The sequence below is a fragment of the Rhinopithecus roxellana genome, chromosome 17, assembly GCF_007565055.1.
Source record: "Rhinopithecus roxellana isolate Shanxi Qingling chromosome 17, ASM756505v1, whole genome shotgun sequence".
NCBI lineage: Eukaryota > Metazoa > Chordata > Mammalia > Primates > Cercopithecidae > Rhinopithecus > Rhinopithecus roxellana.
Genome location: NC_044565.1, coordinates 104,815,368 through 104,831,638, shown reverse-complemented (window position 1 = coordinate 104,831,638; position 16,271 = coordinate 104,815,368). Strand labels below are relative to the sequence as shown.

Below are 16,271 nucleotides of genomic sequence, written 5' to 3'. Positions count from 1 at the left end.
AATGGCCCCATGGCACCTCCCACACTCCAGGTGCTGTACCAAGGACGTCATGATTACTTTTTTACACTAAGGCCTTGACATCGAACCCATTTTCCGGATAAGGAAGTTGGTTGAATCAGCAGTTCATTGCCACACAGTCAGGACTTAGGGTGGCTGGAATTCAAACCCCAGAGAGAGCCAGAACAGATTCTCTCTTCTCTTTTCTCTTAACAAACTTAAAGGGACCTGCCTCCATTATACCTAGAGATCTACATCCTGGAATTTCCTCACAAGGGAGACCTGTTTCAGGGTTTTGTGCACTTGGGAGCCCAACAGGAGCACCCATTTTACTTTAGTCCCCTAATCCATGGGGAACATGGGCAAGGCAGAAGAGGAGGGGTGAGCAGCAGGTAAGGAGGGCGTCTCGGGAGGCCCAGACCCAGGCAGAAAAGGTTTGACAGCAAGAGAACGAAGAGGTTCATTCATTTAGTCAGTCAATATTTATTGAATGCCTGCTATATGGCAGGCGCTGTCCTAGGCACTTACTTTTTGGTTATCTACCTGTATGTATCAAACCACTCTAAAATGCAGTGGCTTAAAATGGACAACAAACATTTATTATCTCTCACAACTTTATAAGTTGGCTGAGCAGTTCTTCCACTGATCTCACTGAGGGACTTTTATGCTGCTGCAGCCAGATGGCAGCTGGAACTGAAGTCATCTGGGAGCTAGACTGGGCTGGCTGAGTCAAGATGATGGCCTTATATGTCGAGCACCCTGGAAAGGACCCGGAGGGCTGGGCTCGGCTGGGACTAGTGCATTGCTGGGGTTCCTTCTCTCTTTCTGTCCTCTATGGGCCCCTCCTTCTCCATGTGGCTTTTCCACATCTCCTCTCCGTGTGGATTTCTCCAAGAGGGTATCCAGACTTCTTCCATCGCAGCTCCTAGAAGTAATAAAGTGGAAGTCAACAAGTCTTATTAAAGCTTAGGCCTGGCAATGGCATGGCACCACTTTGGCCATATTTTCCTGCTTAAGGTGAGTTACAAGCCTGGACCAGATTCAGCATGGGAGGGAACTCTACAAGGGACTGAATATCCTCCAGGGCCATCTTTGGAGAGTAGCTACCACCCCGCAAAACAGAAAATCATTTTCTTTTTTCATTTATTCAACACTCACTCACTGTCAGGCACATAGTCACTTCTTAAATAGAGTATAGTTAAAGTAAACACCACTTTTGTTGGACTCACTGTCATTCAGGATACCAGCCACTGAGAAGCTCTGTAAAGGGTAAATAACATTCATTGAGAGTTTACTGCATACCAGACCCTGAGCTCAGTGCTTTATGACGTCTAACTCATTTACTCCTTATTCATTTTCCCTCCTTTGAAGTAGGTATTATTGTTTGTCCTATTTTCTAGATCACTTAGAAAATAGTTTATCTATTGCTGAATAACAAACCACCCCCAAACTTAGTGGTTTAAAACAACAATAATCATCTATCATCATTTGTGGTTTATTTGGATCAGCTGGGAAGTTCTGGCTTGGGGTCTCATGAAGTTGTAGTCAGACTGTGACTGAGGATGGGGTCACTTTCAAGACTTCTTCACTCACAGGTCTGGCGCCTGGGCTGGGAGGACACAAACAAGTGGAGGCTGCGAAAGCCAGGGTCTTTCAGGCATCTCTCTATCTATGTGGCCTCTCCACCTGAGCTCTCCAACATGGTAGCCCCAAAATAGCTGGACCTTTTTTTTTTGAAACGGAGTTTCGCTCTTGTTGCCCAGGCTGGAATGCAGTGACGCAATCTCGGCTCACTGCAACCTCTGCCTCCTGGGTTCAAGCAATTCTCCTGCCTCAACCTCCTGAGTAGCTGTGATTACAGGCGCCCACCACCACGCCTGGCTAATTTTTTTTTGTATTTTTAGTAGAGATAGGGTTTCTCCCTGTTGGCCAAGCTGGTCTCGAACTCCTGACCTCAGGTGATCCACCCACCTTGGCCTCCCAAAGTCCTGAAATTACAGGCGTAAGCCACCTTGCCCAGCTATTGCTGGAGTTTTTTACATGGTCACTCAGTGATCCAAAGGCACATATCCAGAGAGACAGAAACTGCGTCACGTTTCCTAATCCAGAACTTGGAAGCCATGTAGTGTCATTTCTACCTCATTTTATTTGTTAAGGCAGTTAAAAAGGCCTGCCCAACACTATTCACAATAGCAAAGACTTGGAACCAACCCAAATGTCCATCAGTGATAGACTGGATTAAGAAAATGTGGCACACATACACCATGGAATACTATGCAGCCATAAAAAAAGGTGAGTTCATGTCCTTTGTAGGGACATGGATGAAGCTGGAAACCATCATTCTGAGCAAACTATCACAAGGACAGAAAACCAAACACCACATGTTCTCACTCATAGGTGGGAACTGAACAATGAGAACACTCGGACACAGACAGGGTGGGGAACATCACACACCGGGGCCTGTTGTGGGGTGGGGGGATGGGGGAGGGATAGCAGTAGGAGATATACCTAATGGACGAGTTAATGGGTGCAGCACACCAACACGGCACATGTATACATATGTAACAAACCTGCACCTTGTGCACATGTACCCTAGAACTTAAAGTATCTAAAAAAAAAAAAAAAAAACAAAGACTCAGTGCAACAACAACAACAACAAAAAGCCCTCCGCAGGTACAGCAGGAGGGAAAAACAGTTCCATTTCTTGATAGGAAATGTGTCAACAATCTGAGCCATATTTAAAACCACCATAGTCTATCCCCTGGACATAAGTTATTTACATTCCTTTCACATACAAAATATACTCATTCTTTTCCAAAGATCCCCCAAAGTCTCATCTATTATGGCATCAGATTTAGGCTAGAGAGGTCTAGGGTCCCATTATATAAACCATCCAGGTATGGAGGAAGTTCCTCAGATGCAATTTCTCAGGCTCATTTCCTTAAGTACTATTCCTCTTTATTCAGAGACTTGTGAACTAAAGAGACAAGTTGTCTGCTACTGGACCAGGTGCAGTGGCTCACATCTGTAATCCCAGCACTTTGGGAGGCCAAGGCAGTTGGATCACCTGAGGTCAGGAGTTCAAGACCAGCCTAGACAACATGGTGAAACTCTGTCTCTACTAAAAATATAAAAATTAGCTGGGCATGGTGGCAGGCACCTGTAATCCCAGCTACTCAGCAGGAGAAGAATCGCTTGAACCCAAGAGGCGGAGGTTGCAGCGAGCCAAGATCACACCATTCCACTCCAGCCTGGGCAACAAGAGTGAAATGCTGTGTCAAAAAAAAAAAAAAAGTTATCTGCTATTTACACACTGAACATCCAATGATGAGATAGGCATAGTGTAGCCACTATAAACACTCTTATTCAAGAGAGGGGAAAGGAGGCACACAGCCATGACTGGTCCATAGCAATTCTGAAATCCATTCAGGCTCATATTGTATTGCCAATTTCTTGATTAGGGTTCAGTCCTACTGCCTGGGAATGATTCTTTGTGGCTTTTGGCTCTGTTCTCTAGATTCTTGGTTCCACCTTCTGAATCATCCTTCTTTCTCTATAAAAAATGGCTGGTGATATGGTTTGGTTGTGTCCCCACCCAAATCTCATCTTGAATTCCCACATGTTGTGGAAGGGACCTGGTGGGAGGTAACTGAATCTTGGGGGCAAGTCTTTCCCATGCTGTTCTTGTGATAGTGAATAAGACTCACGAGATCTGATGGTTTTAAAAAGAGAAGTTTCCCTGCACAAGCTCATCGTCTCTTTGCCTGCCACCATCCATGTAAGATGTGACTTGCTCCTCATTGCCTTCTGCCATGATTGGGAGGCTTCCCCAGCCATGTGGAACTGTAAGTCCAATTAAACCTCTTTCTTATGTAAATTGCCCAGTCTCAGGTATGTCTTTATCAGCAGTGTGAAAACAGACTAATACATCTGGTGTTTCCAACTGAGTAGTTTTCAGCCTGTTTCCTTCCTATAGAATTTTGGGGGTCCAAAAGCCTTTTTTCATTTCATACTATTCTGACCCTTTTTGCCCAAGATGGTGGTGCTTCTGACAAAATAATTATATTAAAAACTGTGTGGGTTTCCCATGAATCTTACTGGGGCTCACCCTATTAGTCAAAAGCTATAACCACACACTTCATCAAGAAAACATTCTCTACATTCTTCTTGTGAGGCTGATGTAAAACAATTTACTTAGGATATTTAGCAGCCCTGTTGTTTAATGAAGAGGATCTGTGAGGCACACTCTTTTTTATTTTATTTTTAATTTGTTTTTATTTTAATATGAAATGCTTCATGAATTTGCATGTCATCCTTGCACAGGGGCCATGCTAATCTTTTCGGTATTGTTCCAGTTTTAGTATATGTGCTGCTGAAGTGAGCACTGGGGCACACTCTTGAAATACTTAGAGGGACTTTGTCTATTCAAAATATTTTATGAAGCCTTAGATATTTCTGAGATTTTAACAAAGGTTCTTATAGTCCCACTCTGGATTTTATCTTTGTCCTGAAGCCCTTTCATACTTTGAGAATCTTTTGCCATCTGGGTTTTCAAACCCAGCAAGCCCCTGACTCTTTTATATGTTTTATAAATTTTGCTTGAAAATTAAAGCTTCCTTTTAACTCATCTTTCTCTGTCTTTATCATATACAGCTAAAATAATCCAACTAGCATTGTCTTTTCTTCTTCTTTTTTTTTTTGGAATGAAGTTTTGCTCTTATTGCCCAGGCTAGAGCGCAATGGCGCGATCTTGGCTCACTGCAACCTCTGCCTCCCGGGTTCAAGTGATTCTCCTGACAGCCTCCTGAGTAGCTGAGATTATAGGTGCCCGCCACCACACCCAGCTAATTTTTGTATATTTAGTAGAGATGGGGTTTCACCATATTGACCAGGATGGTCTTGAACTTCTGACCTCAGGTGATCTACCTGCCTCTGCCTCCCAAAGTGCTGGGATTACAGGTGTGAGCCACCACGCCCAGCCCAACTAGCATTTTCTAATCCAACTAGCATTTTCAACAGTCTGCTTAAAAATTGTTTTAGCCCAAACCATTAGTTCATTAGGCATATTTTCTTCTTCTTTTTTCTTTTTTTTTTGAGACAGAGTCTCACTCTGTCACCCAGACTGGAGGGCAGTGGCACAGTCTCAGCCCACTGCAACCTCTGCCCCCTGGGCTCAAGCAATTCTGCAACCTTAGCCTCCCAAGTAGTTGGGATTACAGGCATGAGCCACCAAGTCCAGCTAATTTTTGTATTTTCAGTAAAGAAGGGATTTCACCGTGTTGGCCAGGCTGGTCTCAAACTCCTGACCTCATGTGATCTGCCCATCTCAGCCTCCCAAAGTGCTGGGATTACAGGTGTGAGCCACCATGCCCGGCCTTCATTAGGCACATTTTCTATTGCTCACATAGCTTCAAGTGACAATGTTGCTAACTTTCTTCCACTACATAATAAGGGTTTGTCCCCTTTCCTTCTGCTTCCAATAACATTTTCTTACTTTCCTTTAAGCCCTCATCAGCTACTTCCTTGAGAACTATCAGACTTCCATCTACAATATCCTCAAAGTCCTTACAATCTCTGCCCATCTCCCAGTCCTAAAGCCACATGACTTAGGTTCTGTGATGGCAGCATTCCATTTCCAGGTTATAGAAAAGTCTGCATCAACTATCTATTGCATGATAAGAAACCATCCCCAAACAGTGGTCTTAAGACAACAACAATCATTTATTTTGTTCATTAAATGTGAGGGTTGACGGGGACTAAGCTAGGCAGTTCCTACTCGGGGTGTCTCATGAGTTTGCAGTCAATTGGTGGCTGGGGCTGAGGTCAGCTCAAATGCTGGGATCTAGACTAGAAGGTTCACACTGCTTGGGGCTGGATGACTAGGGCTTCTCAGGAATCTCTTACTTTAAGTACAGTCCCTCTACAAGGCAGCCTCAGGGTAGCTGAGTTTCTTTCACAGCAGCTGAAGCCTCCCCACACAAGTGTCCCTAAAGGAATCATCAGAAGCTGCAGGGTCTTTTCTAACCTAACCTTGGAAATTACACAGTGCCACTCTTGCCACATTCTATTTGTCTAGGCACTGCCACATTTCCACCCAGGTGCAAAGGGAAGCAACATAGGCTGCACTTCTTGATGGAAAGAGAGTCAAAGGATTGTGTACATGTTTTAAAACACACGAGTTTAAGTAATATGTCCAAGGCCAAATAGCTGGAAAGTGACAGAGTTGAGGTTTGAACCCAGGCCTTCTGATTCTAGATTCACATTCTCAACTGCTAGTCTACACTGCCTCCTGTAAGTTGTAGACACAAATGGTCTACATGATGCAGAAGTTGGGGAGACAGGGGTTCCCTGACTTGGGAAAGTTACCGTCTTGCTTTTCTTACCCAGCTTGCTTTCAGAAAGGTAGTAGGACTCACATTGTCTTCTTTGCGGGGGGAGTGGCTTCCTGACTGTAAAATGAATGAACAAATCGGAGCTGGAGCAGCCTCCTCTCAGGGAATTATCTCTTCCTTGAGATCATTTTCTTCCCATGGCCATCAGTGCCTTGGCTGGTTTCCATGTCACTCTCACTGTGGCCTTCAGACACCTCCTTGTCATCTGTTCCTGTGATCTTGGTCTTATCTTCTCACCACTAGTTTTTTTCACAGGGGGATGGAGGAGTATCCTTTGGCATTTCTTTCTTTCTTTCCTTCTTTCTTTCTTTCTCTTTTTTTTTTTTTGAAACGGAGTCTCACTCTGTCACCCAGGCTGGAGTGCAGTGGTGCAATCTCGGCTCACAGCAACCTCCGCCTCCCGGGCTCAAGTGATTCTTCCGCCTCAGCCTCCCGAGTAGCTGGAACTATAGGCATGCACCACCACGCCCGGCTAATTTTTTGTATTTTAGCAGAGATGGGGTTCCACCACATCGTCCAGGCTGGTCTTGAACTCCTGAGCTCAGGCAATCTGCCCACCTTGGCCTCCCAAAGTGCTAGGATTACAGGTGTGAGCCACCACCCCTGGCCTATCCTTTGACATTTCAAGAATGTCTGCCAGCCTGTTTGGAGGAAGGCATCCTTTCAAGCCTGAAGATCATTCATCAGAAGAAGATGAGGCTTCTGTGGACTTTATCAGGCCAGAGAGTTTTCCTACATTTCCTTTAAGTCTTGACTTTGAGCAGGTTTGACTTTGAACATCTTTGTCATGAGCCTTAAAGTCCAGAATAGGACTTGCATGATAGACCATGTCCCATGAATCATGTCTGGAATAGCCCTTCGTATTCTGAATGACACTTAGCTGCAGAAGATAGATCATCCTGAAAGCACATGGTGGACAGGTGTAAGACCGCCATAAATGGGGATGCCATCTGTGTGATGCACAAAAGGGCTGGGCCAAGGAAGTGAGCAGGGTATGGCCTGAAACCCAGCCTGCACTCCACCAGCCACACCTTCCACCCTGGTGAGGGACTGTGTCTGCCTGGAGGAAAGAAAACTTTTTCTTGCTTGTCCACCCACAGCCAGGCATCTTTTTCTAACTCAATAAAGATACCATATGTATTAACAGCAGCACCAGGGGAAGGTGAGAAGACAAAAATATAGTAACCTACTCCATAGGACAAGTCATAGAAATCAACCCTGACAAATCACAATAATGGATTTATTAAATTTCAAGAAAAGGTTGAACAATTGAGCCTCAGCAAAGGATGTAAGCATCTGGAGTCAATGCATCTCCTCACCAGAACATTCCCATTAAAGCAACCGCATTCTCACAGCTCCCCATCTCCGCCCCAGTTCAGAATTCCAGAAACTTGAGAGAGATAATCTGACTGGCCTAACTTTGACCCTCTATACCAATCAGCCATGGCTAGGGCCAGGAGGAGTCACAGAATGTAGCATCTATGCCATAGACAACCGCTCAGCCTCCTTGCCGTGGGTGTCAGGTTGGTACCCAGAGAAAAGGCCCTGATTGTGAGCCTTCCAGCCCTCCAAGAATTTCTACAGCAGTGCAGTACGATTGTCTAGGATTTGTGAGCTTCCCACAAAGTCCTGGGAAGTTGATCTGAACCAACCAGTGGGAACAAAATGTTCCTATAGCTGTTTAGCCATTTGATTTCACCCTACAAACAGCAGGCAGTGACATTTTCCATTTTCCACATTTTTCCAAAGATCTTGTTTATTAATGCTTTTAGCATCAATAAAAAGTCAAATTCTTCATATTCTTCTCCTTATTAAGACTATGTCATTGGGTGTGGTGGCTCATGCCTGTAATCCCAAGCACTTTGGGAGACGGAGGTGAGTGGATCACTTGAGGTCAGGAGTTCGAGACCAGCTTGGCCACATGATGAAACCCCATCTCTACTAAAACTACAAAAATTAGCCTGGCATGGTGGCACAGGCCTGTGGTCTCAGCTACTCGGGAGGCTGAGGCAGGAGAATTGCTTAAACCCAGGAGCTGGAGGTTGCAGTGAGCAGAGATTGCACCTCTGTACTCCATCCTGGGTGAGTGAGCAGAGATTGCACCTCTGTACTCCATCCTGGGTGACAGAGCGAGGCTCTGTCTCAAAAAAAAAAAAAAAAAAAAAAAAAAAAAAAAAAAAAAAAAAGACAAAAAAAAGACAGTGTCACAGAAGACTAGAGCATTCAGCTCTGTAAAACTGTTCAGAGGCCAACCTAACATCAGAAATGAATTCTACTTTGGGAGGCCAAGGCAGGAGGATTACATGAGGCCAGGAGTTCAAGATAGCCTGGGCAACATAGCAAAACCCTGTCACTACAAAAATAATAAAAAATTAAGCCAGGGCCAGGCACGGTGGCTCACATCTGTAATCCCACTTTGGGAGGCCAAGGCAGGAGGATCACTTGAGTCCAGAAGTTTGAGATGAGCCTGGGCAACATCGCAAGACCCCATCTCTATTCAATAATTAAAAAAAAAAAAAAATAGCTGAGCATGGTGGCATGCATGACTGTAGTCCCACCAACTTGGGAGGCTGAGGCAGAAGGATTGCTTGAATGATCCCTGTCTCAAAAAAAAAAAGAAAGAAGGAAATGAATTTTGACAAAAGCCACAAAATTAGTTTGTAGTGTCTTGATTGGCAATCTCTTAAAATATTTTTTTAAATTATGATATACAGTCATGAACCACATAATGATGTTTCAGTCAACAAAGCATCGCATATACAATAGTAGTCTCATAAGACTATGATACCACAATTCTACTGTACTTTTTCTATGTTTAGATACACAAATACTTGCCATTGTGTTACATTTGCCTTCATTATTCAGTACAGTAACATAGAGTAAGGGTTTACAGCCTTCGAGCAATAGGCTAGGCCATATAGTCTAAGTGTGTAGTCAGCTATTCCATTCTAAGTTTGTGTAAGTTCACTCGATAATGTTCACACAATAACAAAATTGCTTAACAATGTATCTGTAAGAACTTATTCCCCATAATTAACCCATGCATGACTGTATTTAAAATGTATACAAAATGGTTTAACAGAAACCCTCATAGCCTCTCCCCAGATTCAACAGATACTAACATTTCGCTTCAGATTACCTTTTATTTTTTAAAGGAATAAAACATTACAGCTACAGTCAAATCCCTGCCCCATATCCCTTCTCTCTCCCACTCACACAGATATGAGTGCCATCCTAAAGTTGGTGACGTCATTTCCAAGAGTGATTTTGGTTTTGACCTTTTGTTTGGCCCTCAGGTGCAAAAGCTTGAGTTCATCATTCTCCTCGATGGCACACTCATCACCATTCTGTACAGAGGCCCTCTCTTGTTTTATTTATTTATTTCTTTAATCCTCATTCACCAGCCCAGTCGCCCATCTATGAATGAGGCAACCACATTAGTGTGTTTGACATCACATCTTTGTCTGTGTCTCTATAAAACATATGTTGCCGACTGGGTGCAGTGGCTCATGCCTGTAATCTCAGCACTTTGGGAGGCTGAGGCAGGTGGATCACCTGAGGTCAGGAGTTCAAGACCAGCCTGGGCAACATGGTGAAACTCTGTCTCTACTAAAAATACAAAAACTAGCCGGCCGTGGTGGCGGGCTCCTGTAATCCCAGCTACTCTAGAGGCTGGGGCAGGACAATCGCTTGAACCCAGGAGGTGGACGTTGCAGTGAGCCGAGATCGTGCCATTGCACTCTAGCCTGAGCAACAAGTCGAAACTTTGTCTCAAAATAAAAAAAAAAAATGTTGCCTTTCTGTGCACATGTATTTTTAGTTTATACAAATGATGTGCTGCAGATTTCATTCTGTTTCTTGCCTTCTTCAGGCAGCACTGTTTTAAGGTCCATCCACATTTTTGGGTGTACATCTAGTTGGTTCTGCATTCCCCCCATTGTATTATACTTATCCCATTCTTATTCCATTCCCCAGGTGAAGTGGGAGAGAGAGAGGCAAACTGAGGTGATGACGGGCCTGTCCTTGAGACTCCATCCTAGGAGAGGGATACTAATGTCCCCTTTCCAACCACATGTGTACATGTGTGCATGCATATGTGCACACACACACACACACACCCTTCAGCTGGGAACGTGGGAAGGTTGGGGTATGGGAAAGAAACGGGGAGTTCAATCAGAGGAGGATCTATCCTGGAGCTCTGGTACTATGAAATCCAAGTCCTTGCCTCCTCCAGGAAGCCTGCCTTGACCACCCTGTTCCATGCAGATCTCTCCCTCTTCTGGGGATGGCAAATCTCATTTAATCACACACTAGTCTAATCTAGTCTTTCTGTTACTATCTCCCTGATCAGACTGAAATCCCATTAAAGGGAAAGATCATCTCTTGTTCTTTCTGTCTCTCTTGCTCAAGGCCTGTCCCAGAGGAAGTGAGAGCAGGGAGTGGGAAGTTGGATTTTGCTTTATTCAGGTTCCACTTCCTCTGTTTTAGGAACATGCCATCTTTCAGCAAACAATTATGTGCCAGGTTCGTAGAAGTCTGGAGAGGAAACGTGCACTGTGCCAGCTCTCAGGGGGCCTTTTTCATTGGGGATGCGAACATCCAAACACAAAGCTGGAGGACAAGGTGGAGGGTACACAGATCTGAGCATGTACCTGGGGCACAGAGGAGGAACCGCCAGCTCAGTGCACAGGGGGGCCAGGGAGGGCTTCCAGCAGAGGTCACAACCAAGCTGAACCTGAAAGAGAAGAGTTAAGCTTAGAGCTGGGCTTGGAACAAGGGGAATATGAATTAACATGGGGAGGAAGCAAGAAATCTTGTGTGTGTTCCAGTCATTATGGCTGTGTAACAAATTATCATAATATTGGCATAAAACAACCCTTAATTATGTTTGGTATCAAGTCAGGGTCAGGAATCCGGACAGGGCACAGCAGGAGGAGCTTGTCTCTGCTCTCTGTTGACTGGGGCCTCCACTGGAAGCACTGAAGGCTGGGGTTTGGAATCATCTAAAAGCTCATTCACTCACAAATCTAGTGGTTGAACCTGGTTGCAGGTTGGAGGCCTCAGATCTCCTCCACATGGGTCTCTCCATGTGGGCCAGTTTGGGCATTTCCATAGCACAGTGTTTAGATTCCTACAGTACACATCCCAAAGAAGAGAGAGAGAGCTAGGTGGAAGTTTTAGCTTTTATATGACTTAGCATCAAAAATCATCCCTTTTGCCATAGTCTGTTGGTTAGAGCAGTCTCAAGCCCCTATCCCAATTTGATTAAGAAAACAGAGACCCCCTTCCTCTCAGTGGGAGGAGTGTCAGTCACATTGCAAGAGCATGTGCGTTGTAAGATATATTGTGGTGCAGTCATCTTTGGAAAACACAATCCCCACCACCTGTGTTGATGGGGATGGGAGGGGGTGGGGGAACAACAATAGACCAGTGCCCACTATTGCTGGAGTAGCACGTGTGAGGTGAAGGCAGGAAGAAACAAGCAAGGTCTTCCTGCCAGGTCAGGCCAGGTTCTGGAGGGTCTTAAAAAGCACACGTAGAGGTTGGGTGCGGTGACTCAGGCCTGTAATCCCAGCACTTTGGGAGGCTGAGGCGGGCTGATCACAAGGTCAGGAGTTCCAGACCAGCCTGGCCAACATGGTGAAACCCCTTTTCTACTAAAAACACAAAAAATTAGCTGGGCATGGTGGTGCGTGCCTATAATCCCAGCTACTCGGGAGGCTGAGGTAGGAGAATTGCTTAAACCCAGGAGGCGGAAGTTGCAGTGAGCTGAGATCGCGCCATTGCACTCCAGCCTGGGTGACAGGGTAAGACTCCATCTCAAAAAAAAAAAAAAAGCACACGTAGGACAATGCTTACAGATAAAGGAAGACTTTGGAAGCCCCAGGACTCCTGCTCTCTTTTTCCCATCCACCAAGCATCTCCTCTGTGTTTGATCAGAAAATATGCAAAGCCCCCCATGAGTACCTGAAGCAGAGGAACTCTCAGGGTTTAGGCTTTCACGTAAGTTGGCTCTTCAAATGTATGGCAAGGTGGTGGACAGCAGTAAAGCCACCTGTGTCCTGGGAGTTAGAGTCAAGGGTAGCTAACCAGCAGCTTCCTACCCCTGTTCCTATGTTCACGTGCACACCACATGTACCTGGCCAAGCCCAGTCTCTCAACCTGTGTCCCATGGATGCTGCTGCTTGGGTGGCAGGTGGAGACTCTTCAGAAGTGTCCTGCCAGGTCCACTTTGAATGGCCCTAGGCAGAGCACCATTCATGCTTCATACACACAAGCTCAGGAGGTATAGGCCAAAGGGGTAGCATGATACCAAGAAGAGAGCTTTAGCTTGGGACGGGAGTCCTGTGTCCTCATCCTGCCTCTGCTCAACCAGCTGTGGGCCTTGGGGAGGACATTTCCTCTGCTGGACCTTGCAGGCAAATGCAAGGATTGGACTAGCCAGGAGTTTTCTCCAAGTGTAATCCTTGGAACTCATGCATTAAAATCACCCACCCAGAAAACTACAGTGAGATACCACCTCACACTCACTAGAATGTTAAAATCACAAAGACTGACAATATCAAGTGCTGATGAAAAGGTAGAACAACTGGAACCCTCATATATTGCTGGTGCAGATGCAAAATCATACAGCCACTTTAGAATCTACTAAAGCTAAATACCTTCCCTATGACCCAGCAATTTCACTCCTAGACATTTACCCAAAAGACAAAAACACGTGTTCACATAAAAAAAGACTCATACAAAACAATCATAGCAGCTTTATTTATAACAGCCAAAAATTAGAAACAGTCCAGGTGTCTGTCCATCAACAGGTGAATGGATCAAAAAAACTGTTTAATCAAAAGAAAGAAACTAAACTATTAATACACACAACGTGAATGGATTTCAAAAACATGATTCCAAATGAGAATAGTCAGAAACAAAACAAATACTGTATGGCTCCATTTATCATGAAGTCCAAAAATAGATGAAACTTTAGGAATGGTGCTAGAAATCAGAGCAGTAGTTACCTGGGAGGATGAGCAGTGGGATGGAGAAACTAGAAAGAGGACCCATGGTACTTTCCGGAGTGATGGAATTGTTTATATCTTGATGAGATGTGGGTGACATGGAATTGCACACTTAAAATCTGTGTATTTCATTTCCCTGTTATATCTTATATTTTGTTACATATTATTAAAAGTAAAATATTTAGACTGGTAAAATGCAGTTTCCTGGGCGCCCCAGACTCACTGAGTTAGGGAGTCCTCTCTGGTGAGGCCCTGGAATCTGCATGCTGAACGGGCTCCAGCTTTGGAGAGAGCATTAGACTTGAGGCCCAGGTCCCCAGGGGCGATACCCACACGCCGCTCCCTGCCCCCCACCCCGGGACGCCCCCCACTGCACACGATCCCACTCGGCCCTTGGCTCTTCCCCCTCTCCCCAAGCCCCCAGCCCCTCTGCCCAGTCGCCCCTGGTAACCAAGAAAGGGCTTGAAAATCCTCAAAGTGCAGCCGCCCGGGGAGGGGCCGTCCACAGTGTCAGCGAGACAAGGGCACATACAAAATGCGGGGTAATTGCCGCTTCTCTAATTCGCGGCCCTTTGTGCGGCGGCGCGGAGCCGGCGGCCGCGCTCCCAAGCCCGGGCCTTTCAGCGGCCCGGGGGGGCCCCGGCGGCCGCGCTCCCCGCGCTCCGCCGCGCATAATTAATCGGGCTTCACAGGACCCGGGACAAAGGCGCCCATTCACCCCGCCGCTCCTCCCCCCGGGGATATTGTTATTTCTAAAAACTGCAGCCAGCTGGGCCGCAGAGAAACGTCAGCTCTGTGGGAGAATGAGCGCCCGGCCGGGCCGCGAGGAGACTGGGAGCTCTGTCTCTCGCGCCCCGCGCGGGATTAGAGCGGCCAGGGAGCTGGGGTGGGCAGGGGGCCCGGGGTCTTTTCTGAAGTCTGCACGACTCCTCAGAAAGCCTCGTGATTTCCATGGGGCCCTGGAGGAGGGCGCCATGGAAATGGTAATGCGGAGCATTGAAGCTGGCTCATAGGGAAGGAGGGGGGTTGCGTCCAGGCTGCCCCGGCCATGGCACGGCTCCCGGGTGGGAGGGGCTGGTGGACGGCCCAGTGGCCAGGCCCGGGTGCCCCCACCTGTACCAGGCCCTCCCGGACACCGGGAAAAATGCATCCAGGAATAAAGGCCCGAGTCTGGGTCCGAGGAGCCTGCAGTTAAGTTAGGGGCGGGGGATGTGGTGCCTCCACAGTAACTACCAGCTCCGCTCCAAGGACCACCAGGAAAGCTGGTTGAAAGCATTGCCTCCACATGCCTGGGCCTCACCACCGGGGATTCAGGCTCCCAACTTCCCAGGCATCTGCATTTTCCTAAGCTCTCCAAGCGCCTCTGAAGCCCGCCAACATTTGGTTACCACTGAGCACTGTCCCAGGAAGGTGGCTCCAGTGCTCCACGTCCCATTTCACAGGAGGGAAATGGGCCCAAGGAGATAAACAGACTTGTCCAAGATCACAGAACAGAGCTGGAAGTGGACCGTTGGTTGTATACAAAAGCAGAACAGAAGAAGGGAGAGCGTGCTAGAAAGGGGGTCTCAGGCCTCACTTCCTCCCCTAAGCATTCCCTGGCAGCTCGGGGCGTCTGTGCGCTCCCTTTCCTGATCTCTCCTTGCAGGAGACCTGTCTGCCTGGTTAAATGCCTCCAGCGTGTTCTGTTCTGCCTCCTGGATTTGTGGGGGGTTCTCCTACCTGCTCCATCAGAGGCACAGTTGAATGCAGGCCCAGAGGCCCCACTGGTTTTATGCCAGGGTCAGTGCCCAGCAGAGCTCCAGCCAGGGCTTACTGGATGGGAGCAGCATCTCATGACTCCAGGGTCCAGGCTTCCTAGGCTGCACTCCTCTTCAAAGTCCAGTGTCCTCCCCAGGCCATGGAGAGGCCCAGGTCCCAGGTCGGCAGTGCTGGGCTTCACCTTTGCCACTGAACCCAAGGAAACGAGCACCCGTCTATTCCTCCTCCCAAAGCTGGGAGCAGTTGTGAAGAGCTGCCATGAATTTCCAAAACCTCAGCATCCTGAACGCCTCCCAGAACAAGCAGAGGCCTTTCCAAAACCCTGCCCCTCCAAGCCCGTCTTACTGAGACATTCTGTCCCTCGGCTATACTCTGGAAAATGTTCTCTCAGCCTAAGACTGCCAGTCCCAAGCAGGACCACAGGCCTCAGAGCCAGACCGCACCACAGGGCCTTGCCCCTCCAGGCGAGTCAGGGAAAGGAAGCTGCCTGTATTTTCAGAAGGGCCCAGGCTGTCCTCCAAGGCCCAGAGAGGGTGCCCAGCCAAGCTCATTTCTGCTGCTACCACACCATGCAAGACACTGGAAAGCCAACATCACACGACATTCACATCTGTGGGTGGAAGAATGTGCAGAAAACTCGAGAACAAAGTAGAGGGAAGGAGAGCACAGAGTTCAGCCAAGCCTCTAAGGGGACAGACCAGCTGTCCAGTAACAAGCAGACTCAAGTACAGCCGCGGAAGTCAACAGATTTTCCCAGGGGGACCCTGTGACCTAGGCAGCCCCCAGCAGCCAGGCCACCAGCACAGCATCAAGCAGAAAACCAATCCAGCCTCTCTCTCCCATTAAATCAGCTTTACTTAAGATATAGAATGACCCAATACTGTCTGAAAATGAGATGACCAAGGCTCAGCTAAGAGGAAGCTAGACTATGTAAAAGAATGTCCTTGAAATATAAACTGAAATATTTAAGGGTAAAGGGGCAAGATGTCTCCAAATTTTTCTCAAATGATTTCATAAATGTAAATAATTGGTGAATCTGGGGAAAGGGTACACAGGAATTCCTTATATAGTCTTATAACCTTTCTGAAGTTTGAAATTTAAAAACCAAAAC

At 46.8% G+C, this 16,271-nt stretch overlaps 1 long non-coding RNA gene and 1 other non-coding gene across 2 annotated transcripts; both read right to left on the bottom strand.

Moving 5' to 3' along the window:
• Positions 1-466: 466 nt before the first annotated feature.
• On the bottom strand, positions 467-15,772 carry LOC115894273. The gene is made up of 3 exons (XR_004054357.1): positions 15,122-15,772; positions 11,042-11,124; positions 467-922 (listed from the first exon to the last, which is right to left on the bottom strand). It is a non-coding gene; the product is annotated as an uncharacterized LOC115894273 (long non-coding RNA).
• LOC115894506 lies at positions 4,276-4,382 on the bottom strand. Its single transcript, XR_004054611.1, has one exon. It is a non-coding gene; the product is annotated as a U6 spliceosomal RNA (small nuclear RNA).
• Positions 15,773-16,271: the final 499 nt, after the last annotated feature.